This window comes from Ochlerotatus camptorhynchus, unplaced genomic scaffold, assembly GCF_037179485.1.
Source record: "Ochlerotatus camptorhynchus isolate MF236.1 unplaced genomic scaffold, CSIRO-AGI_Acam_v1.1 ptg000207l, whole genome shotgun sequence".
Taxonomy (NCBI): domain Eukaryota; kingdom Metazoa; phylum Arthropoda; class Insecta; order Diptera; family Culicidae; genus Ochlerotatus; species Ochlerotatus camptorhynchus.
Window position 1 is genome coordinate 706,542 of NW_027040697.1, and position 24,180 is coordinate 730,721.

A 24,180-nucleotide genomic window follows, 5' to 3' on the forward strand; every position below is an offset into this window, starting at 1 on the left:
AAACCGGCGTTCCAACCACAACACCAGCTTCCGTGACCAGTTGTTCCTGGTGCACTTCACGAAGGGATCCACCAGTCTAGCGGCTCTGAGATCCAAAATCCGGGACCTGTTTCAGGTCATCATCAGTTGGGAACATTACAAATCCCAACATCGTGATGTTACGCAGTGTATGAACTGCCTCTCCTACGGCCATGGCACCAAAAACTGCCATATGAAGACTATCTGCGGCAAGTGTGCTGGAACTCACTCGACTGCGTCCTGTGAGCAAGATGATGACATCGAGCCAACGTGTGTCAACTGCGGTGGTAACCACCAAGCCTCCAATCGCGGATGTCCCAAGCGAGTGGAGTTCATCAATATCCGTCGGAAGGCTACGATCAATAACCAGCCCGGTCGCCTCCGTAATCATCGTTCGCCTCCTGCACGCACGGAAGTCCAGTACCCAGCTCTCCAGCCCCGTCGACATGTTCCGAACTTAGAACCACTTCCGCTCAACAACCAACAAGTCAAGCATGTGAGTATTCCTAACAATCGAACAGTCCAGCATCGTCTCGCTGCTGCTGCTGCCCAGCCAATGCCAGGTCCCTCCACCGCCCCTGGTTTATCATACGCTGGTGTTGTCTCAGGTGAGCCTGTTGACGATTCTCCGTTCACCTCGGAGGAACTTGTGACGCTCGTGGCCGAGGTCATCATCATCTTGCGCACCTGCAAGACTCGATCTGAACAGCTTCATGCTGCCCTGTCCCTTGTCACTAAGTATGGACCGTGAAGCCATCAAGATCGTAAATTGGAACGCTTGCTCCTTGAAGAGCAAAAACATCGAGTTTGTTGAGTTTCTCAATGAACGAAACATCGACATTGCCATCATAACTGAAACCCACCTGAAGCCTGAAACAAACGTCTACCTTCCCGATTTCCGACTCGTGAGGCTAGATCGAACCAACTCTGGAGGAGGAGGAGTGGCTATTGCAATAAGGAGAAACATCTGCTGTCGACTGATGCCCAGCTTTCAGCTGAAGATCATCGAAGCCGTAGGGGTGGAAGTTTCTACTCCTATCGGCCCCATCACCATCGTCGCGGCTTACTGCCCCAAACAAGTCAACATCAGGGACGGATCGGCAGCAGATCTGCGACGAGATATTATCAAGCTAACACGACGACGGGAAAACTTTATCATCGCTGGTGACCTGAACGCCAAACATCAAGCTTGGGGCAACAATCGGCGCAATCAAAACGGCACCATCCTGAACAACGACCTGCAGGAAGCGCAGTACAACATCTTGAGTCCGGAAACTCCCACCCGGTTGAGTCGGTCCGGTGTTCACGCTACCATCGATATCTTCATCAGCAACATGGGCAACAACATCGCTCAACCTATCACCTATCAGGAACTCAGCTCGGACCACTACCCGGTGGTGACTGAGGTGGGATCCTCCGTAAATCGATTTGAAGCTTTCCGGCGCAACTATCATCGTGTTCACTGGGGTCAGTTCCAACATTGCGTCGACACCGCTGTAGACTACGATGTCCAACCGGAATCGTCCGAAGATGTTGACCGGTGTCTGCGCTCCATCGATCAAGCAATTTCCCGGGCCAGGGAGCTACATGTGCCAGTATCCAGACAGGTGAGTAACACTCTGAACCTTGACAGGCCTACTAAAGACCTCATTAGACTCCGCAACACGATCCGTAGGCAGTACCAGCGTACTGGGCTGCCTAATCTGAAGACCAATTGCAACCGTTTGAACAAAATCATCCAAGCCAGGATGGTGGATCTCAGAAATATCGATTTTGCAAACAAGATTCGCTCTCTCCCAGATTGTGCTAAGCCATTCTGGAAAATGGCAAAGGTTTTGAAAAATAAGCCGAGGCCCATTCCTCCCCTTTCCTCTCCTAACCAAAATGCGGACCCATATTTACTAATAACCCCATTTGAAAAGGCCAATGCTCTTGGACAACACTTTGTAAATTCACATAACCTTGGCCACGCCATGGTGAGTCCCCACGAGCCTGCAGTATCACAGGCAATGGCTAGTGTCGCTGCCACCCCCGTAGTTGTCCCTGACGAAAGTAGAATATCGGCTGATGAGGTGATAGCAGCGATTAAATCAACAAAGAACATGAAGGCCGCTGGTGTCGATGGAGTGGTCAACCTCGAGCTGAAAAACTTGAGTGTTGACTTCTTCAAGCACCTTGCAGTGGTCTTCAACAAGTGTTTAATGCTTGGCTACTTCCCTGCATGCTGGAAGTTAGCCAAAGTTATTCCAATTCACAAACCTGGCAAAGACCCTACCAGTGCCAAAAGCTATCGCCCCATCAGCCTCTTGTCCTCCATCTCGAAGCTATTCGAAAAATTGATACTCAGCCGTCTGCTGGTGTTTTCAAATGATAATAACATCTTTCTCAAAGAGCAATTCGGGTTTAGGAAAGGCCACTCTACCATCCACCAACTCGCTCGGGTTACTAACATCATCAAGCGGAACAAGTCCGTTTCCAATACATCTGCCATGGCATTGTTGGACGTCGAGAAGGCGTTCGACAATGTCTGGCATGATGGTCTAGTGTACAAGCTGCATCGATACAACTTTCCGAACTACCTCGTGAAGATCATCAAAAACTACTTGTCGGGCAGATCATTCCAGGTCTACTTGAACAATGTCTCCTCTGATACGTTCAACGTTGATGCAGGGGTCCCTCAAGGTAGCCTGCTTGGGCCTATCCTATTCAACATTTTCACGTCAGACGTTCCTCCCCTGCCGGGTGGTGGTATCCTGTCAATGTTCGCAGATGACACCTCCATCATCTATAAGGGTCGAGTGATCCGTGCTCTGGCGAGTAAACTACAATCAGGCCTGGATGTTTTGTCCGACTATTTTAAGAGCTGGAAGATTTGTATCAATGCAGCTAAAACACAAACCATTCTGTTTCCACATTCGTATTCACCTCGGCTTGTTCCGCCTGCTAACGTCAAGATCCATCTTGATAGCACTCCCATTGATTGGTCGAGTGAAGTAGTCTACCTTGGTCTCACCCTCGATAGCAAATTGCTATTCCGATCACATGTGGACAAGACATCCACCAAGTGTAACATCTTGATCAGGTCGCTCTACCCTCTGATAAACAGGAAGTCCACCCTGTCCCTCAAAAACAAGCTTGCTGTCCACAAGCAAATCATTCTGCCGGCTATTGAGTATGGTATGCCAATCTGGGAGAGTTGTGCAAAGTGCCACCACTTAAAGCTTCAGAGGATCCAAAACAAGATCCTCAGAATGATCCTTAACAGTCCACCGCGTCCACCTGGCCGGTCTTCAAACACTCGAGGAGCGAAAGACTTCCACGCTGGAAAGGTTCAGAGTCGCCTGTCTGCGATCAAACCACCAGATCATTCGTGATTTGGCAACCTAGTATAAGTAGTTAGGTGCTCAAGTAGGTAGGTTATCAAATTTTTAAATTCAAACCAAAACAATCCCACAAAGGGTATCCTGTAAATTAGCGCTAAACGCAATCATCACATTAGAATAACCAATTAACTAGAACAAAGATGAAGAGCCAAAGGCTAACCAATTGAAATGTTAAATCAAATGTTGAAACATAAAACCCAGAAAATAAACGTAAATTTTACTACTAGTATGGCATTAGCCTATTTTCGCTTCGGACGGCGTGAAGAACAGCAATAGCAGCAGTAGGAAAGTGGTGGCTAGTCCACTCCTTCACACCTAACAAGCAACAATTGACTGGTTGTGGCAAAGGAGGAAAAAGTCTGGTAAAGGAGGCGCCAAGCGTCATCGCAAAGTTCTTCGAGATAACCGTCATCGGTCGTCTGGCTCGCCGTGGTGGTGTCAAACGTATCTCCGGTCTGATCTACGAGGTGTGCTGAAGGTGTTCGTGGAAAATGAGGTCCGTGATGCTGTCACCTACACTAAACACGCAAAGCGTAAGTAGCCATGGATGTCCTCTTCAATAAAACGGCCCTTTTCAGGGCCATCAAACATGCATCAGTAAAGAGTTGGAATAGAATTTATCTCTGGCTGGTTGTCCATATTCAGAACCACAAGCCCCCAACGACCACACAAAATGCTCTCCAGAGTTGTAATCTTGTAACCAAACCTACGCCTACAATTCAAAAACGGAAAGAGTTGAGATAATAGAAAATAGATAAAAGAATTAAATTCACTTCACATTTATTCCGTCCACTAGTGGTCCTACGTCAATCTTCCGTTCGTGCCCCTAGGCACAGACCCTTCTACTTTTTTGTTATGAATTGACAAATTATGTATCTTGACGAAGTTATTTTTAACGGATTATTTTGCATGGATAGCTGTCAAAACGACTTTTTAATAATTATTGTAGCACTGCAAAAACTATTTCTGTTCGCCACGGTGATGATGGATTTTTATTATTTGATTTAATAGTAGATTAATTAAAAAAAAAGTAGTCTACAAAGGTTTGAGCCTCGCGCGCGTATTACGGATATAGAGGACTGAATTTAACATTTGATAAAAAAAAAAAATGCAATTTTGAAGCTTATTTGGAAGATACCTTGAGTTAGTAGTAAGTTTTCTGGCAAATGTTGGGGGTTCGTGAGCATTCCTGACATTGCTGAAAATTATGATAGCATCAGATTGCGGGGTTGCTAGTGCAATAGGATTCTTTGTTGATTGTTCATTAACTCTTGATCGCTGGTAATACTTATGAATATTTTAGGTGGACAAAAAGGCGAACTAAGACGTGGACGCCTAAGCTTTTTCACATTTATATCGCTGTGAAGCAACTGTAAACTCTAGAGGGAATTTATATCTGTAAATGTAACCAGCTCGTTTTTTTTTTGCTAACCTGGTTAAAATGTTTGCATTTAATTATCTTAAAGATAAATCGTCCAGCTCAAACCTTTGTAGGGGTAAGTGGTGGGATCACCATCATCATGAGATATCGAGCAAATATGTGTCGTGTCGTTGATGTGTGTTATGGATCATTTGTTCAAGTGAGAGTGTTTTTGAAGAAAATAGAAACCATGATTTATCAGTGACACGGCAATGCTATGCAGTATTTTGAGACGTTCTAGTGCCAGTATCTTGCAACCGACAAATTTTCAGTTGGAGAATAGAATTTGTATCTGCAGAACATTTTTGATAAAATGTCGGCATATTGTAAGATCGTTTCATTACACCTACTGTGCTTTATATTTTACATATCGTTTTAAAGTGTGATAAAAGTGCAAATTTCTGTCTAATAGTCTTTGCGTCTGCGGTTTTCTTGCTCTGAAGACTTTTTTTTCTGTATTAATGGTTGCGATTGTTGTTTTTGTTTTGTTCTGTTTCTGTTTCTCTTTATTTTCCCAGTAGTAGTTTCTAGTGAAAGAAATCGAAACGAAAATTTTAAGCACAAAAGAATCATTACCAACATATGAGAAAACTCGGTAAGATCCTTCCATTGCATTATTTTATGATTCTTCAATATTGTACAAATATTGACACATTACACACAACTACACATAGTAACTTGGAGCGTTCGGTACGGTATGTCCACGCATCCTTCCACCCCTGTAGATTCAAGAAATGTTCCCATTAATTTCCAAGAATCATCTTTGAGGCAAATACAACGCAGTAGGCCTGGCCGTATTGATGTTTATATCATATCTCAGATATGCTGTAAACATCAATTAGACAAGAAAAATTATTAGACCTCATCTAACCTAATCATTTTCCAGGATGCTTTCTCTTACTGGCTGCGTTTGTATTAGATTAGATTAGATTAGATTAGACCTAAAGTAACTGTCAGTCTATCAGCCAGTTTTATATACTCGATTAGATCATCTACCTGATGTGATGATAGCCACTATCTATATTCCACAAGACCAATTTTTGAGAGTTTATAAAGGGTGTCCACGATGAAATTGCCACACTATGAAATTGCTCTAACTTTTTAACCGTTGGGTAGAATTTAATGAAAATTTGGGTGGATTTAGTTCATAGTGCATTATTTACATCCTGCAAGTTTTAAAGTCCTGTGATCAAAACTCGTGGAAATGGAGTCGAAAGAACAGCTCGTGCGTGATAAAATCTTGCGCATTCATCACGAGAACAAGGATCTCTCGCATCGTTTCATCGCTAAAACGTTGGGAATCGCGAATTCCACGGTGTCGCGAGTAATTAAGCGGTTCGAGGAACGGTTGACCACCGATCGGAAGCCCAGAAGTGAAGGAAAAAGTATTCCGTACAACACCAAAAATCACAACCGCGTAGTTGGGGCCTTCAACCGAAATCCGAACGCCTCCGTTAGGGATGTGGCTAAGAAGCTGCACCTAAGCCGAAGTTTTGTCCAAAAGGCCAAAACTAAGGCTGGGCTTCGAACGTTCAAGGTACAAAAGGCCCCTAATCGCGACGAGAAGCAGAACAAGTCCGCCAAAACCCGTGCCAGGAAGTTGTACCTCAACATGCTGACGAAAGTTGAATGCTGCATCATGGACGACGAAACATATGTGAAGGCCGACTTCAAACAGATCCCCGGCAACCTGTTTTTCACGGCCAAGGATAAGTTCAGCGTTCCCGAGCATGTCCGCACTCAGAAGATGTCCAAATTTGCGAAGAAATTCCTGGTTTGGCAAGCCATCTGCACGTGCGGGAAGCGGAGTGCACCTTTCGTCACCCAGGACACGATGAACGGACAGGTGTACATAAAAGAGTGCCTCCAGAAGCGGCTGCTTCCTCTCCTGAAGGCCCACAACGTCCCAACAATCTTCTGGCCGGATTTGGCCTCATGCCACTACTCCAAGGACGTGCTGAAGTGGTATGCGGACAATAAGGTCAATTTCGTGCCAAAAATGTTCAACCCTCCCAACACTCCGGAGCTCCGCCCCATCGAGAAGTACTGGGCGATTATGAAGCAGCACCTTCTTAAACGACCTAAGGTAGTGAAGACAGTCGAGGAACTGAAGAAAGTATGGGTTTACATGCAAAAAACGGTTGATTCACAGGTTGTGCAGAATCTTATGGCCGGGGTTAAGGCCAAGGTGCGGGCATTTGCGTATGGACTGTAAATAAAATACGAGTAAAATGGTAAAATGAAGTTTAATAGTTATTTCTCAATCCCTGAAAATTTGATGGCAATCGGATGAAAACTCGAATTTTGCGAATCAATTTTGTGTGTGGCAATTTCATCGTGGACACCCTTTAAACCCACCCGCAGAGTAACATAAACAATCATCCATACAAATATATTACATATATTACGGACTGTAAATATTCGCCAAATTCCCTTTCCCCTAAAAACAAGAAAGATTTCCGTCCTGGGTGGCTATTTTTTTTTACTTTGACCTGGGCCGTGGTCTAATTCCTATCACAAGCATGACGACCTTGTCGACAGAGTTGCGACCTATCACAATCACGATTGTCAAACAGCTGATGGTAGTAACGCTTTGTACATTCCTATCAACGTGCTCGTAGAAGCCCTCTCCATGACCATCCATCAAGTTGACGAAAGAAGTAAAAAGCAACTGGTGAATGTCGTCTTCTGTTGTGATCCATCGCCGATCTGGTCATTCCCGGCAAACACGACACTCATCTGTACTCGTTTTGAAGCAGTTGCTGCTTTGCTTGCTTATGTGAGTGTGTTGTTGAGTGAGCCCAACAGCTTCCGTTTATGTTGCCTGCTTTGTTTGTAACTCACACAGTCGCGCCTGTCGAGATGAACTTGGAATGCGTAGGCATTGTTTTCATTTTCTTCTGTCGTTTCGCTTTTTCTCATGATCGTACTGCAGAAGTCTTCACTGTTTTCGTTGTACTTTTCATCATCAGCAGCGAGTGTAACGTTTTGCTTGTGAGCAGCGACCAGTACTGGTGATTGTTGTTTGCCATGGCTCTAAATCTCACTGCGTGACAAAACGATCTGTCAGCGATAGTCGTTTGATGCGAAGACGAATGTCACGTGAGTGTCATGATATTTTTCATCACTGCTTGTCGAGGCTCTTCTCTCAGGTCCACTGCCATAACTGATGCCTCTGCTGCGATATCTTGCCTCATTCTAATCCAGCACTTGTTTTCGTTTCCGCCCCTCCATAATGTATCGTCGATTCACCTTCACTTATGTTTCTGAAATTCTGTTGATATTGACTTCGGATCTGTCGCATTCAGTTTAGCTGTATTAAGCCATATTTATTCGGTTCATCTTAAGGTGTTTCACTGTAAGATCTTTATCCTCGCTACCACTTCGAAACTATAAGTGCACAAATATAAGCTTCCACGACACGTACCACAATAAAACTGTTAATGCACGTTTGCTGCGCTGCAGCATACATGCAGTAGCAATTTCAGGTGAAATGGGGCACTAATTTCCTAGATTTGTGTAATTGAAAACTCGAGGTGGAAGTGCATTTATAGCCTATAGTGGCAGTCCTTTGTGGACTTTACAAGGAATCACCTTAAATCGGTTTTTAGGTGGCCATTAGAGTGGGTCATAGTTATATGGAAAAACGCAAACTTTACCGCACCAATCGAGAACAACCCTTTTTTGGTTCCATTTGGAGTCGCAAACAACTGTGCAAAATTTAAGGACGATTGGTTGTAACTCGGCTTTCCACATTGCGTTTGAAATTTGTATGGAAATTAGGATGGGAAAACCAACTTTTTTGCATTTTTATCCCTAGTGACCACATTTTGCATGACCGGTGCAACAAAGTATGTACAAATATAGCCCAGGAAGTTCCTAACAACTTTGACAACCGAAGTATGGTGCTAGAATGTATCTAAAAAAAGTTATAGCTTTTCAAATATTCATGGTTTTAATTAAACACCAAAAATCCCTTTTTCTGCCAACACTGCCGGTGTACCAATGGAAGTCAGATTCTAAACTAAAATAATGTCGGAGTTTCTTATTTTATCGATTTGGTATGTTCAGGATGAATTATTCAAAAACAATTGCTCTATCTCATATGTGTAGTTGGAGAGGGGTGGGTTATAATATACTCCATTCCCCTCCCTCATATCAATAGTTTCAGTTTGAAATAACTTCGGAGTTTCTTATTTTATCGATTTGGTATGTTCAGGATGAATTATTCAAAAACATTTGCTCAATCTCATAAGCGATGTTAGACAGTGGGGTGTGGGAGAGGGGGAAGGGCTTACTGCATGCAGTTTTTAAAATGAAAATTGTTGTGGTGTAAATATTTAATATCAACTTGTCGGTTCATTTGTTAGTGAGGAGATGTTGTTTGAATTATTAGTAGTTGGGAAATTTTAAATTTCTATACATAGCTTTTATTTGAAAACACAGAAGTGGTCGTACGTCTAGAGCCAAAAATAAGAGCAAATGAAAACTGTGTTCACCAGTTTCGTCTCAGACACAGGCACAGTCAGATTTCGCTTGTTGGGCTAACTTTAAGTGGGCTAAGTTTCAGTTGGGCTCCCAAGTCAAACGTCACTTCTAACAGTGCTGATTTCTTTTCAAAATTTCGACCGGCTTCATGCAAAAACCGGCAAACGAGTGGAGTAGTGATACAGATTATTTCAATGCGATACAACGAGTTGCTTCCTTGAACGATATGGCTGAATGAGGGGTGAAGCAAATTTCTGACTTATCAAGAAATCCACCCGAGGCCTAGTTCAACAGCAATATTTGCTTGAATGGATAGAACAGCATCGAAAAGAGTACCCTAAGAAATCGTAGAATATATTAAAATAAAATATAATCATAACAATCCAATGACATTTGTGTGAATATATCTGACATTGTGCATTGCACCAAAAGTGTAGGGAAGAGAATGGTAGTACTTGCTTTACAACTGCTTTTATGAGATTAAGAAATGTTTTTGAATAACCCATCCGAACAACTCGAGTGATGGGAACTCCGAAGTTATTTCAGTCTTTATCTTTACTTTCATTGATATAAGAAAGGGCCGTAAGCCCTCTCCCCATATCTAACTATGCTATTAAATTTACTACATTTGAACATACCAACTTGACAAGATCAGTTTGAAGCCTTACCTCCATTTATATGGGAGGGGGTTGGGGTACAGTAAGCCCCCCCCCCTCATCTCTTAATATGCATATGAAATTGAAAAATTGTTTTTGAATAATTCATCTGAACATACCAAATCGATAAGATAAGAAACTCCGAAGTTATTTCAGTTTGAAACTTTACTTCTACTGATATGAGTGACCCCCCATCACCCCTCCGACTACGCATATGAGATAGATCTTTATTTTATATTTTTTTTTCCTTTGGTTTGTTTTTTCCGTCGATCTTGTTTTCCGTGCTGAGCACCAATGCTACCGACGTGCCAGGAAGGCAGCTCCCACACCTGGATCCTATCTATAAACCCATCAACTCATGAACCGGGGACCAACGGCTTTACTTCCCATCCGAAGGAAGGCGTGATCAGAGATGTTATGCCTCAGAGCAACATCCCGGCGGCGCCGACTGGGATTGAACCCAGGCCTGCTGGGGTGAGAGGTAATCACGCTTACCACTACACCACCGGCGCCGTTAAGAGATAGATCTATTCGATCAAATAATTAACTTCGAATAATTAACTTCGAATTTGGAGTCTGACTTTCATTGGTACACCGGCAGTGTTGGCAGAAAAAGGGATTTTTTGCATTTAATTCGAAACATTGATCTTTGAACAGCTATAACTTTTTTGAGAGGCATTCTAGCACAATACATTTTTCAGCAAAGTTGTTAGGCTGAGCTATTTTTTAACGTATTTAGATGAGTGGTCCCTAGTAATAAAGATGCAATAAGGTAGGTTTTCCCATACTAATTTCCATTCAAATTTCAAATGCAATGCGGAAAGCCGGGTTACAACCAATCGGCCCCAAATTTCGCACAGTTGTTTGGGAACCCAAATGGAACCAAAAAAAACTTTGTTCTGAAAAAATGATCATGATGACCCATCCTAGTGGCCATATGACACAGTGATTATTGTTATGAGTGCCATCGGTCATATTTCGTTGAGTAGATGTGATTTGATATGGCAATGATAGATAACGAATTTAACTACGTTGAGTCATAAATCGGGATATCTGGAACCGGTTCTACGGCGGTAATAAGGCTCGGTTAATAATTGTTAGAGCTATTGGAAATGTTTAGTTGAGTAGATGTGATTTTCGTTTTTCAGAGCCGATTGTTAATATTTCCTCGAATATATGAGATTTGATATGTCGCGTAATATGGTTATCAGATAAATCAAATTTTACCATGATGAACCATAATACAGGGTTCCAGAAACCGGTTCTACGGTGGCCATATGGCTTTATGGTTTTTGTTTTGAAAGCTGTTGGTCATGTTTCGTCGATATGTGTCACTTGATATGGTTATCAGAGATATCAAATTTAATCATATGGAACCATAATCATTAATACCTGGAACTGGTTCTAAGGTGCTCTATTGATGATTGTCTTGATCTATGGTTGTCGTTATATGTAACATTGGTCATATTTCGTCGAGTAGATGTGATTTGATATGTCGCTTGATAAGGTTATTAGAGATATCAATTTTTACCATGTGGAACCATGATCCGGAATATTTAGAACTGGTTCTACGGTGACCATATGGTTCCGTGGTTGTTTTTATTTTTTTTTTTTTGAGCGTCATTGGTCATATTTCGTCGAGTAGATGTAATTTAATATGTCGCTTGATTTGGTTATGAGAGATCTAAATATGACCATATGGAACCATAATCCGGAATTTCCAGTGTCGGTTCTAGGGTGGCCAAATGGCTCTATGATTGTTGTTTTGAGTGTCATTGGTCATATTTTGTTGAGTAGATGTGATTTGATATGTCACTTGATATGGTTATAAGAGATATCAATTTTTATCCTATAGAGGGGGCGACCCCGGCGCAGTGATTAGCATCCATACCTCTCACGCCAAAGTCACGAGTTCAAATCTCATCCCCGGACAAGTCACGAATGACCCATGAGTGTTAAAATGACTATAATAATAATAATAATAATAATAAACGATCCTATGGAACCATAATCCGGAATAGCCATAGCCATGGGTTTTTATGATTGTTCTCTATTATTTTCTCGAGTTAAGGGGTTACGCCTACCATTTTTTTATGGTCCTAATCGAAAGTATATAAAGTCAAGAATATTTCCTCAAAAGATCAAGTTGATCCGATGAAAATTGTGAAAGTTATGCGACGTACAAAAATATTCACTTATAGTGGACTAAGCCCAACTTGAAACTTTAAACGCGATTATCTCGGAATCATATTTTCAAAACCGGTGCCAAAAATTTCTCGAAATGTATACATTCGATTCGTCCGATTCGTTTTGATTTCTGTTTAGTACTATTTTGTGCAGTCCACGATCGTTCGGATTTCGTCTATCATTTAATTTCGATTTTTTACAGCCGATCAAAGACAAATTTTAAGGATCAAAAATCGGCACTTCAACTTTGCAAGGCCGCCATTTTGTCAAAAAAATTAAAAAAAAAACCGAACGATCAAGGACTAGTTTAACACATGCTTAACGATTTGGTATGGTTTTTTTTTATTTCAGATGGCACCACAAAAAGCGTTTTTTAGAACATCGTCCACGGGGAGCAGCCGTGCGGGGCACCAGGACCTCGTTTTTACAGCATTGACTGACAAATGTACCATTTAATGTGTGTTCAATAAACGGCAGAAAACCGATTTTCAACATGTTGCGTCGTTTTTGAGAAAAAAAAAATCCAAACTTTTGCTTTTTGTCGGTCTTACAGGTAGGCGTAACCCCTTAAAAGAAAAAAAAATCAATATGTTGTCGCAATGATAAGTAAAATATATGATAAAGATTGAAAAAGACACCTTCGTGCCAACACATCCTTGAATATATAACAAAGAGGAAGGGGCCTAAGGAGGAGTACCACCCAACAACTGTAAGAACCACTCACCGGAATGATGTTTAAAAAAAATTCAATTTATTCGGCCATGGCATCTCCTTTGGTTTGTTTTTTCCGTCGATCTTGTTTTCCGTGCTGAGCACCAATGCTACCGACGTGCCAGGAAGGCAGCTCCCACACCTGGACCCTACCTATCGACCCATCAACTCATGAACCGGGGACCAACGGCTTTACTTCCCATCCGAAGGAAGGCGTGATCAGAGATGTTATGCCTCAGAACATCCCGGCGGCGCCGACTGGGATTGAACCCAGGCCTGCTGGGGTGAGAGGTATGGCATATCTGAGATACAAATTTTTGAAAATAAAAAGTTTGTCCCGGGCTTTTACGGGTTAATGGTAATTAAGACCTGCAGTTTCGAAGGACATATGTTGCCCAAAAGAGTTTGAAAGTATTTAATTTTACCGACTCTGCTAACACGGCATCAGATTGGCTGTTCCATCATGCTTCAAAAGTGTTTTACCTGAAAGAAGAGCAATGAAAAAAATTACATTAGCAAATGGATAAATGATGCAATTATAACATTAAACTTATGGCTCGCTCACATTGTGACAGCTCCTCGAACGAGCTACGAATGACTTAACGCGTAAATACACGGTTCAGGTGAGTTGATTAAACTCACCCCCGATCTGGTAGTCAGCGTTAATTTGATTTGACATCGAATAGAGCAAGTCCGACATCGACCAGCTAACTAAATGTTCATATTGCAGTTCAAGTGAGTTGAACGCTGAATTGAATCATCTAAACCCATCCCTTCCATAACACAGCGTAATTACTACAAATCCAGTTATCCATCAACAGAGTGCATCGTCAGCAGGTTGCTTGTCAATCCACTCCACCCCGGTAAATGACGGATAAAAGTAGCTACCCGATCTGAGAGCCGTAATCGCGTCTTCAATGGATCCGGTCAAACAGGAACTGCAAAACTCAAAAGTTCATCACAGCCGCCGGAGTCAAGGTAGCAATTGGAAAGTTACGACAAACTTCCACATACCGGCTGATCAGGGTTGCCAAATTGAAATCTTAGTTTTCGCTCAGAAATATCAGAAATTTATATTGGCATAGCAAAGAAGAATGCATTTCTGACAGTTTTCATACTTCACTACGAAAATAGTGGTGATACGAAAATAGTACTGAGCCAAATATAAAAGCTGGGTTGGTTAACAAAATAAGCATATGTTTTTGAATGTGTAATCATAACTCAAAGCTTCAACTCATAATTTAAATAAAAAATCAGAATTGGCTGAGATCAGTGTATTCAGATATTTTTTTGAAATTCTGGAAACCCTGCTTCTGACTGCTGTGCTGTAACGTAACAACTGCAGCCCTTGCTGTTCCCAATACATTGCCACGTAACGGCTCACAGTAGGAATCCTATAGGACCGAGGAAGATGATACATTTTTGAACCGAGAGGAGGGAGACCGATTTTTCCCACCGTGCACGGGTATCAATTTGAAATCATAGCTTGTCTCTAGGAACAAGTTGAGTAATTGAACTCTGCACGTGATGCTTCGCCTGCTCGGGTGTGGAGAAATCTCCACTGATGATGCTGACTGGCTGGTTACGTGACAACTCGTGTTCCCTGTTACTTGCTGGCGACGAAAGTAAAAGCCAACGACGCAATCGGGGCAAGTTGATTGTGAATAATTCAGATGCGACATTCGTAATTAGATTCGACGACGATATGTGAGTGATATTAATGCAGTTCATTTCGTCGCAGTTCCGCTTATAGTTGTACGGTTTCATTTTTCTGCCCACCCATTTCACCATTAACCGGCAAAGTTCAGTACAATAAACAAACAGGCGCGCACTGTTTCATATTTCGCTTCGCGTAATAAAATCATTTATATGCACGCCGATGAAATGTAAACTCATGAATATGCCAGTGACTTTTCATTAGTCTATGAATTTGGAATTGAGTTTAATTAAATTCGCCACTGTCGGTCGTCACACCCCTGCTGCCGGCTTCGAAGTACACGCCCTTCCTTCGTACGTTTCGGGAGGGGTTTGACGAGTGTGAGATTAGGGTGAATCGATAAGTTAACAGAGGAACAAAGGCTCAAGTAACAATTTTGGTTTTATGTGGGTTCGGTAAACCACGGTTTAGACGTTCAGCATGCTTTAAAACCTTGATAAAACTTGCGATGTTACTTGGGAGGCTGACACAGATTTTGTAGAATGGCTTCACCAGGAGTTGAAGTCAGTATTTGGTTATTAGAGGAAATTTCCGCATTGACAGTGTGGATTCTCTAATGGACTTTGCGCCTGTGAGTAGATTTAAATAATTATTTGTTGTAAAATACGAACTAAACAATTAAGATCCAAAACAATACCCTCTAATGGAAAAGCATTTGGAAAGAATTTAGTATCAATTAAATTTCATTATAATTGCTTATCTATTGATAGGTACGCTTATTTCATCCGCTACTTCTATAGTAACAGAGATTTCCTCAGTGCCAAGCCCTCTCAAGCAGTGATGCAAAATATCATGACACTCACTCGACACTCGTCAACGCATCAAACGACTATCGCGGACAGAAGATTATATCACGCAGTCAGAGGTAGAGCCATGGCAAACAACAATCACCAGTAATGGTCGCTGCTCATAGGCAAAACGTAACACACAACGAAAACAGTGAAGACTTCTGCAGTGCGATGATGAGAAAAAGCAAAACGACAGAAGAAAATGAAAACAATGCCTATGCATTCCAAGTTCGACTCGGCACGCGTGACTGTGTGAGCTACAAACAAAGCTGGGCTCACTCACCAACACACTCACATGAGCAAGCAAAGCAGCAACTGCTTCAAAACGAGCACAAACGAGTGCCGTGATTGTCGGGAATGACCAGATCAGTGATGGGTCAACACCTAAGATGACATTGGAGCCCAGGGCTGAAAGTCTCCTTAGTAAAGATATATATAAAAAAAAATAAGACGACATTCACCAGTTGCTTTTTACTTCTGTCGTCAACTTGATGGATGGTCATGGAGAGTGCTTCGACAAGCACATTGATAGGAATGTACAAAGCGTTACTACCATCAGCTGTTTGACGATCGTGATTGTGATAGGTCGCAGCTCTGGACCCAGTTGGGCGATTGAACACCAATCTCATGTCAACACTTTTGATGTAATATTAATGCTGATTTTTGCTATAACATCAATAAATAATACATCAGCATGAATCATGCTGATCGATATTAGGTTTTTGTTGTTTTGCAGTTACATCGACAGTTAATAAAAAGGAGCTTTATTCCTTTACATTTAAGCCGTAAAGTGTATTCGAAAATTTGTTGGTATTAAAATCCTCCGAAATTAGAACGTAACTAAAATTACTGATTCTTTAAAGATTTAGGAAAATAATGTTTTCAGCAAAGATATAGAAAATGTTAAACAAGCAACTTTGTTCAAGAAGGCAACATTCTAAGTAAAGTACTTTTTGAGTTATGGAGCATTTTTATGGCAACTCCCTTAGGTTTATATTTTCGATCATAACTTTTTAGGGATGAATTTTTTCAGCATTCAAAAAATAACGGGTGTTCAATAAAAAATGAGAATGTGTCGTCAGTGCCGTGAGAGCATTGCGACTAAGTTGCGTCGTACGGCTGACCAGGGCCCCTTCTCCAATATTCATTGATGTTTTTTTTTTGAAGAAGAAACATCAGTGCTAACATTTGAAAACGGCACAAAAGCCATTTGTAAACAAATGGTTTGTGGGCCCTTTACTCATTCCTTTCTCAATGACGTCTACTCCATTATCGCGATACCACTTATGTGCATTCTTACTGTAGTGGCAACTCTCCAAATCTGGCCAAAATTTGACAGGGCCCTGGTGGAACCTAATATACGGTAATACACGTTTTTCATTTTGATATATAACTGTCCATTCATATTGTTGTTTGCTATGAAAATCGGAATGTTCTGGCCACATCTGCAGATTTCCTGCCAGATCATCAGCTTACCGGGAAACTTGTCCGCAATAACAAATTTATATTTCTTGGAAACATCTTCTCGACCCCTGGCAACATAAAACTTCTGTCCCGGAAGCTGTTTGAAGTCCAATGTGACGTACGTTGCATTGTCCATATGGATGCATCCGTTGAATTTGGTCAGCACCTGGTCATACAACTTTCGGACCCACGTTTTGGCCGTAATGTTTTGCTTTACGGTCCAGTTCGGTTGCTTAAGAGCCGGATACTTGAAGAAACCTTCCCGAATGCGTATATTCCGCACTGTACTGAGAACAGCACCGACTTTTTTTTTTGCCTCATACACGTCCGAAAGTTCTGGATTCCCTTTGAAAGCCTTCATGACGTTCTGATGCAGTTTCCGGGCCACTGTACCACTTCGACGCCTTGAATTCACCTTCCGGGGAACAGACAAACGAGTCAGCACTGCACAGACGGTGGTTGTGACCATTTCCAACTACTTTGCGATCGTATGAACTGCGCGGAAGCTCTACAAACATATGGAAAATTCTATGTCTAGGAAATTCTATGAACTGGGTGGAAGTTCTAGGGACATTTCGGAGGTTCTATGAACATCTTGAAAGTTCTATGAAGTACACGGACATTCTTGAATATCTCGGAAGTTTCATGAACATCTTTGATGTTCTATGAACATCTCGGAATTTCGATGAACACCTCCAAAGTTTTAAGGATTTAACACAAAAATCCGGACACAAAAATCTTGTTGGAATTTAAAAATGCGTTTTATTTGTCATAGTTCAATGTAACAGTTATACATTAGTAGGTATTATGCTTATTGTAAAACCATCAGTCTTCCTTCTCACCATAGGCCATTTCACTTGAGCTTTTCGTCGTACACGGCCCATTCTATTTATTTTGGACGAACCTTCTTCCCAAATGTTTGGCTGCCAAATTCCAGTTCCCCTTGAAATACTTCAGGTCAATTGCAGTTCCACCCTTTTTCTTCAGTATGTGTTTCACAATTGATGAGTGTATCTCAATTGGCCTTAGTTCCGGAGTATTGGCCGTATTCATCTCCTTAGGAACCTTAGGAATTGTTTAAGGATCCAAGTATTAAAAATAAATATCAGGAAAAAATAAAATCAATTAAAGTAAAACACACAAACAAATATTCGGTAGATCAAAGATACTCAAACCTAGTTAAAAAGATGAAAATAGCCGCTTCTAGCATATTAAGAGTAAGTAAAATCCCAAGTACACCAAAACGGAGAAAAGCTTTTAATAATTTAAGAGATGCTTTGAGATTTTCCAAGAAACATCCTGACATGCAGAACTATAAATACAAATTAGGTAATCGCAAACAAGAGTTAGTTCAAGCTATAAAAGACCATATGGAAAAGGAAATTATGTTATTCTTTAAACAATTAAACGATTTTGACGTAGGAATGAGCATAAGAAAAACATACAGTTCTCTAAAAAAAACTTCAGAAAACAGAAGAACAACAAGGCATCAAAAATTAGTACACGAGTATGGGATAATATTTTGAAGGATTGTCAAGGGCCAGAAATAGATTTTTGTATTGAACACGATTACGTTCCGTTACCAAACCCTCCTACCTTAGATGAAATTAGATTTATGATCAATACTTCTAGTAATGGAGAAACGCCAGGGCCAGACCGAGTTTATTTAGAATATCTTAAAAATGCAGATCAGAGCACGATAGAAGAGCCAGTTGAAATTATGAAGTTGGTATATGTAGAAAACATAATGCCCAAAGGCTGGAACAAATCGACGCAAATTCCCATTCCAAAAAAAGGCAGGAGCTTCAGAAGCCGATCATTTTCGTAGAATATCTCTTTGTAATGTGGCTTATAAAGTATATGCTAAATGGATAGGTTACCAGCTTCGAAAATTCACAGGAGATCCAGGGTTCCATCAAGCAGCATTTACAAGAAGTAGATCAATAGATGATCATATATTCATTGCTAGGCGAGTCAGAGAAGAATATTGGAATGCAGGAAACGATCTAATTGTTTTAGCGTTGGATATCAGTAAGGCATTTGATACAGTAAATGTGAAGAGTTTAAGAGAAGTTTTACTTAATTTAAATGTTCCATCTAGATTAGTTGACAGGGTGTTATTATGTGTTCAGAATGAACTCACTAGAGTTTTATGGCAAAACCAATTTTCTAAAGAGTTCAACAGAGGTAAGGGAATTAAACAAGGATGTCCCATGTCACCTCAATTTTTTTAATTATTTAATATAAGATGTTCTTAAAAACGTTGCAAGAGATATTCCTGAATTAGAATTGATAGATGTAGATTGCTTAAAACTGCCGATAATTTTAGCATTTTCCGATGACATATTTATAATAGCAAGAAGTATAAATGAGTTAGAGAATATTCTTAAAGTACTAGAAGAGGAGCTATCCAAAGTAGGTCTTAAAATCAATAGGGAGAAAAGTCAAATTTTAGTCAGATACCCAAATGACAAAGCAGTACAGCCAAACGAATTAATGCTTAATGGAACTGCTTTTAAAACTAGTGAATATATTAAGTTTTTAGGAGTTTGTCTGACAGCAACCCTAAACAGGAAATTAACCAATAGACATAAATCTATAAACGCTTTGAAAACTTCAAGATTATTAGTAGATTTTTGTACAAGATTTCATCCGAGCTGGGAATTAGGAAAGCTTATTTATAATACAGTTTTGGCACCAGCGTTATTATACGGAACTAAGGTAGCGGTATTAACAAAGAAAAACAGGCTGGCACTAGCAAACTACGAAAAAATTATTCTAAGGAACATTTTAAATAGCTGTAAAAAACCAAGTAATATGAAATTTAATGCAAGAAAATTTTTAGCAGGAAAAACAATAAATAGACGAGTTAGGGTAGGCAGAATAAGTTATTTTGGACGTATCAGAAGAAGAGAGATGAATCATCCACTGCAATTAGCGTATAGATTAAAATTCAACAAGAAAAAAGAGGGTAGACCAAGCCTTACTTGGAGGAAATCATTAAATCAGGACTTTGATAGATATGAAGAACTTAATATAGAAGAATGGGAAGAACTAGCTAAGGACAAAGAAAAATTAAAAAAGAAAGTGGAAAAAATTTATAATAATGAGGATAGCGAAATTTCAGATGGTGTATCGACAGAGGAAGAAGATCGAGGAAAAGGAAATTATAAACACTGGAAGAAAAAAGGATAAGACAGAGAATGTGTAACAAGGACTATTGCAAAAAAAAACTAATCCTGGTTGTATCCCTTTTTCATTTGCATGCATTCCGGGTGACGAGCGAACATGATGAAGAAGATGGCTTTATCACAGAGCCCTGTCTCGGAACGAGTGGATTGTTGAACGACATGGTCTACGATTCAAAATTGGTTTCTGTAATGATGAGTATCACGATTTTCATCGAAATGTAAGTATTATGGACAATAATCATTACAATCAACTCGTATATACATTAAAATACATAAACGAAAGGGAAGGGACGGTCCAACATGGCACCCGATTGAAGCGATTTGGACGGGGAGAGTGGGAATGCCAACTCCCTGTTGATAACATTTCGTGGATAAAGGGCGGGCTCTTCTCCCCACTCATCTTCCTGTTTGGGGGCTTGTCTTTTTGACCAATTGGCTGATCAAGTTGCTGGAAGGAGATTCTCTTGTTCCGTAGATGCGTATAGGCGACTTTGCCTATCGATCTACCCAATCCGTTTTTGGCCCTTCATACAGCTACATGTTGAGGACAATCAGAGGTTATTAAGCTTGATCAAGACAAACAGAGAAGAGAGCCCACTGCTTTTGGACTTAGTTTCCATGCTACAATGGGTGGTAAACCACTATCATATCATATCATATCAATTCATCTCCTTAGGAACCACTGTGACACCATTTTTCGATGTACCACTGTTTGGCGGAATTTGAGCAGTAGCAGCTTGCCAAGTCCGGCCAAAATAGGCAATCTCATGCTGCTTCAAAAAAGGCAGTAGCCTCTTCCGTAGGTACTCCTTCTGGTAAATTTGCTGGTTCTTGGTGCCAGCAGTAACGAAAATTTCACTTTTCAGCCCACAACTGCAGATTGCTTGCCAGACATGGAGCTTTTTGATGAATTTCGACTTCTTTTTACATTCTTCCGGGACACTCATCTGGTTGTGCGAGGTACAAATTCCTGCTAAGAAATTTGATCGAAAACTGCCAGGAGCAGATATACCGGAAATTTCATTTCGAGCGTGCAGGATCGAATCGTGACGTGCTTGTTCCGGTAAACAAATGAACTTATCCTGACAATCTATGCCTACTGAACTTCAGGAACTTTGTTCCATTTATTTTGCTGAGCTAGCAACAATCAGCTTCGCATTGGGGATGGTTTCCAACATGCCCACAGACCATTACTTCATCTTCTCGGATAGTCTCAGTTCGATTGAGGCTATTCGGTTGATGAAACAAGATAGGCACTCATCTTTGTTTCCTTTCAAAGGTAAGGGAGTAGATGGCCCCCTAACGTAGGTAGATCACCTTTTCGTTACGGGATGTAAGATCTACCACCGATTTCTAGTCCCGACTACTTCAAGCTAGGGGAACAGGATTTTTCAGTAATCAAAGGAACACATCTTAGTCCTAGTTACTTTTTATGCCTTGTTGATAGTGATAAGTCCTCGGGCTACCTGGACCGAGGATGATCTTGAAACAAGAAAAAAATGAGTTAGTTAGTCTTCATCTATGTGATTCCTAATCTTCTATTCGTTGTTCTCTAGTTTGAAGTGGTTAAGACTAGGGTTCTGGTGCATGGTCATTATCGGTGTCATTCCTTAATTTTGTTGCTAAGAAATTCAATTTTGACCGACAAAGGGGCGCGCTTTTGGAGGGTGTTTCAACATTTCGAAGGGTATAAATAGCGGGACTTTTCAATTAGAGTCGGATCCTTGAGATAAATGCGAGAATGACAACTGCAAAAAAAAAATCGAATACTTCATCATGCACTAAACTAAGGACACGGGATATACTACAATAGATCAAATTACTGGTCGCAGTGGTGTTAGGCAGTGCTGAGATTTGTCATTGTCATTGACAGACTTTCGCGCGATATTGACAAAATTGTTCGTCACATAGTCACTGACTGACTTGATCCTCAAAAAAACCTTCGTCAAAATCTCATTCATTTTTTCGTCATTGACAAAGATTCACTTGGTAACAAAAAGTGTAATTTAGTACATTCTGTGTCACATTATTGTTATCCAAGTAGCTCAGGACGTAGATACTTGTTCACTAAAATTGATCCATCTAATTGTTTTGCTCAAGTCATTTAATTTTGTTACAAATTTAGCTAATAAACAAATCTGCACATGTTCGTCACTGACACCATTGTCATTGACAATTGACATGGTTTGCCTTGACTATGACTGTTAGCTAAAATGAGTGACCAAAGCAGAATTGTCAATATCACCGTGTACTGTCGAGATTTTGCAGCACTGGTGTTAGGTCCCGAACAGAGGAAAAAAAGGGAGCTGATGAGTTTGCTGGTCAAAAGATCATATATGATTACCTTTGTATGGGTCTCCTCACATTGCTCAATCCCACGCAATGAGAGGGCAGACTCTCTCGCAAAGGTGGGCAAGGCGAGTCTTATGATATATAGAAGAATTTCAAATGATGAATTTTTCCCATTAGTACGTCAGAGTTCTCTTCTAAGTTGGAAAAACGATTGGACAAGTAATTTTCTTGGGCGGTGGTTACATTCCATTATTCCAAATGTTTCTTCGAGAGCGTGGTTCAAAGGTCTTGATGTAAGTCAGGGATTCATTCGCGTGATGTCAAGACTTTTGTCCAACCACTTCTCGCTAGTCGCACATCTCTACAGAATAAACCTCGTTGACAGCAATATATGTATGTGCAGAACCGGTTATGATGACATCGATCACGCCTCTAGAGCACGACTTTTGGATACTCTATTGGCCCGAGGTAGCCAACCCTTCCGTGAAGTAAGAGATCTATTGGAAACCCGTGATCTTCCCTACATGCAGGCGATCTACGAATTCCTTTGTTTGTCTGATGATAGAGTTTGATGTGACCATCCCCTCCTTTCCGCACATTTTCCAGCCATTCCCAAGTAACAATTTTGGTTTTATGAGGGTTCCGTAGACCATGATTTAGACTTGTAGAATGCTATAAAACCACGATAAAACCTGCAATGTTACTTGGGTTGTGTCCCAGTTTTATTATCCACCTGTTCCTGTGCTACTTGTCCCAGCCAGCATTTGGTCAACCCTTCAGAAACCTTTTTTCTCCCTATCTCCTTCCAATCGAAATTATTACCCATTAACCTGGAGGCCATCACGAGTATTTGGTACCCAATACTAACCTAGATATACTGCTTTAAATTAAAAAAAAACGGATTTTTTACTCTGCAAAGTGTCACATACGACTGATCCTAGTAAATAAACGAACAAGTGATAAAAACCAATGCCTAAACTGTGATTCTTTACACTGTTAGCTTAATTCTGTAAAAAAATTAAACATTTTACTCAATAACTATCGCTGGCAGTTATAGCATTATCCCCTTCGTTGACTAGAGTCCGATTTTTTTGGAAAACTTACCAAAACAAATTGGACCTCCCTTAGCTCAGTCAGTAAAGGCACAGCTACAAAGCAAGACCACGCTGGAGGTGGCTGGTTTCGATTCCCGGTTCAGTCTAGAATTTTTTCGGGTTGGAAAATTTCTCGACTTCCCTGGACATAGAGTATGATTGTACTTGCCATACTAATGCATACTAATGCGGAAATGGTACCAGGTATGGAAAGCTCTCAATTAAAAACAGTGGAAGTGCATCTAGAACACTAAGTTTAGAGCACGAAATAAGCAAAATACCAATAATATAGGCGTTCCGAAATGGTTCGGATTTTGGAACTTCAACTTATACGGTATACATTATACGGGTGAGATCGTACGCGACGTTAACGGGTTCCGACGGACTGAACCCAATGGCAATCGAAATTTTGATTGTGATAAATACCGTAGGGAATCCTGAATTACAGTCCACGTGCAATCCAACGATAATGAGTTAGAGCAAAGTGTGAGGTCTAATTTACTTCCATTCGAGGATGGTCCAGCCAAACGTGTTACTTCTCCATTGTTAAGAATTGTCATATTGAAGCTGTCGCAGAGGTCATATATCATAGTAGAACGGTTGTCATCATACTTCTTGTACCGTGGGAATTAAAATCTCCCATAATCAACCGTGGAGTAGAAAGAACTGAACAGATATCTGAAAGTTGTTGTCGATTAACCGAAACTCGGAGAGGAATATATACAGAAGCAATACAAAGGCTCTTACCTTTAATAATAGCCTGTTATGCAA

The 24,180-nt window shown here is 40.8% G+C and overlaps 1 protein-coding gene across 7 annotated transcripts in view; it reads right to left on the reverse strand.

Moving 5' to 3' along the window:
* Positions 1 to 24,180, reverse strand: part of LOC135703040 (furin-like protease 2) — a 1,186,720-nt gene that overhangs the window by 298,419 nt on the left and 864,121 nt on the right. The window lies entirely within an intron of this gene.